At 76.7% G+C, this 2500-nt stretch overlaps 1 non-coding gene across 1 annotated transcript; it reads left to right on the top strand.

Moving 5' to 3' along the window:
* The first annotated feature begins 1689 nt into the window (after positions 1-1689).
* Positions 1690-1842, top strand: LOC148217224 (5.8S ribosomal RNA). Its single transcript, XR_015801148.1, has one exon. It is a non-coding gene; the product is annotated as a 5.8S ribosomal RNA (ribosomal RNA).
* Positions 1843-2500: the final 658 nt, after the last annotated feature.

Here is a 2500-nt window from a genome sequence, read left to right as displayed (position 1 = left end):
GCCGAGCCGGGCGGAGGTTTAAAGACTCGGGCGGCCCGGCACGGCCCCGCCGCGGCGGCGGCGGCGGTGGCGGCGGCGGCAGCGGGTGTCGGGCGGTGGCGGCGCGGGGCGCCATCGAGGGGTGGGGAGCTACTCCCGCCGATCCCCTGCGGTGGCGTGTCCGTCGCGACCGGCCGCGCTCGCCGTCGTCGGCGTCCCGCCGCGCTTGCCCGCGCGCGGGGGCCACCCGTGCCGGGCCGGGGAAGGGGCGCCCTGCCCCCCCCCTCTCTGCGGCCCGGTCTCGGCGGAGAGGCCGCGGCGCGCGATCGGCCGCGGGGGGCCGACCCCGCTGGCCTCTGCGATGCGGGGCGACGCCGGCAGAGGGCGCGCGCTCTCTGCCTTACCTACCTCAGCTGCGGGGTTGCGGCCGCCGGGGCCCGCCGCGCTCTCTCGCTCTTTCTCCTTAGCCGCCGCCGCGGGCTCGCGGGCGGCGCCGCGTCAGGCGCGACCGCGCGCCTCTCGCCTCGACGGCCTTGTCGCCTCGAACCGCACCGCGGCGGCGCCGGCCGCCGGCCACCCCTGACTCGGAGCGCTGTCCCCGCCCGTTGGGGCGCAGCGCTCGGCCGGCTCCTCCATCGCCGGAGGTCCGGCGGGCGCGGGCGACCCCGTGCCGAGCGGCGGCGTCGCCGCTCGGCGAGTGTCCCCGCCCCCCCCGGGGGGGGGGGACGGTCGGCCGCGAGGCGCCCGCCTTCACCGGCGGCCGTCCCGGCCCGGGCCCCGCCCGTCCGCTTCCCCGTCGCCCTTCCCGGCCGCGTGTGGGCCAAAAAAAAGGGGAGGCGTGCGGGGCGGCCGCGGGGGCGCTTCCCCGTCCGGTCCCCGAGTGGAAACGAGGGGAGCGGGCGGTGCCCCCCGGCTCAGCCGCCGTACGCCTGCCCGCTGGGCGCGTGCTCGCGGAAGGGCAGCTCGGCGGTGCGAAGCGGCGGCGGTCCCGGGAGTGCGGCCGCGGGTGGCGGAGGGGTTTTGCCGAGCGGCAGACCTCGGGCGCTCCGCGATGCCGGCTCGGGTCTCGGCGGCGTCCCGCCTCCGGCGCCGGTGGCGGAGCGCGGCCCGCCGGGCGTTCGCCTTCCGGCGGGCAAGCGGTCCCGCGCCAGGGGTTGCGCCGGCGGAACGGTCCCGCCGCCGCGTGGCGTTTCGGGCGACGTTCAGGGGCCGCTGGCGGGAGAGCCGGCCCCCGCGTTTTGGCGCGGCGGCGTTCCGCGAGTCGGCGGAGCGGTGAAAAGGAGAAGCCAGGGAGTGAGCCGGGAGCGGCGGGGGCCGGCGGTCGCGCCCCCGGCCCGCAAACGCGTAGTCGTCCCGTGATCGAGAGGCCGGGCGGGCCACCGTGCCCCCCGCGGTCCGGCGCGTTGCCGCACAAGCCCCTCCGCGCGGAGGTCGGGCCGAGCCCGGGCGCCTGGGCCGCCTCCGAAGGACGGCACGCGAGGCGGCGTCTCCCCTCGCGGGGGGAGGCGGTCGGGGGCGCGGGCCCCTCCGCCTTTCTTTGGCCGACCTTCGGAGCGTTGCGCGGGGTTTCTCTTTTTTGCCCCGCGCTTTCTCCTCCTCCTCCTCCGTTTGTGTGTGCTCGTACGGTCGAAGCGGGGCGCGCGGGGGCGCGCGCGTCCCTGCAGAAACAGAAAAGGGGCCGCTTCACGCGAGCGGTCCCGAAAGCCAGACAACTCTTAGCGGTGGATCACTCGGCTCGTGCGTCGATGAAGAACGCAGCTAGCTGCGAGAATTAATGTGAATTGCAGGACACATTGATCATCGACACTTCGAACGCACTTGCGGCCCCGGGTTCCTCCCGGGGCTACGCCTGTCTGAGCGTCGCTTGACGATCAATCGCCGTCCGGGGGGGCCACCCCGGCGGCGCGGCTGGGGTTGCCTCGCAGGCCCGTTGCCCGCGGTCGACGTCGACGTCGTCGTCGTCGTCGCCGCGCAGGGCCTTCGTCCCCCTAAATGCAGACTCGGGGAGCGCTCCGTAGCTCCCCGCTCCCGGAACGAGCCGCTGGGGCGGAGCTCGTCCTTGCCGGGGCCGTGCCGCGGTGCGGTGGCGGTGGCCGGGGAGAGCGAGAGTCGGCGTCGAAGACGCCGCCGTGGGCCGTGCGAGAGAGACGAGAGAGCGAGAGGGCCGAGAGGGAGGCGAGGCGCGGGCCTCGCCCCCGGGCTCTCCCCCCCGTGCGGGCGGCTGTCTGCGGGTGGGTACCGCGGGGGTACCGTGCCGTGCTGCCGCGCGCGCGCGAGGCCGAGAGCGCCGGGGACGGGGGTGCGACCCCCTCCTCCTTCCCGCGAAGCCCTCCCCTCCTCTCTCTGTCGCCGTCGCGTTTCTCTCTCTCCCCGCTTGAGGTCGCCGCTTTTCCCGCCCGGCTGGCCGGTTCCCCCCCGTCAGGGCCGTCTCTGCCGCTCTCCTCTTCGGTTCTCGTCTCCGGGATGGGAGTCTCCGTTTCCCTCGTTCCCCCCCCCCCCGTGTGTCTCCTCGCCTTTTCTC

Source organism: Sturnus vulgaris, unplaced genomic scaffold, assembly GCF_052056855.1.
Source record: "Sturnus vulgaris isolate bStuVul1 unplaced genomic scaffold, bStuVul1.hap1 Scaffold_942, whole genome shotgun sequence".
NCBI classification, from domain to species: Eukaryota; Metazoa; Chordata; class Aves; order Passeriformes; family Sturnidae; genus Sturnus; species Sturnus vulgaris.
This window is presented reverse-complemented; position numbering and strand designations above follow the sequence as displayed.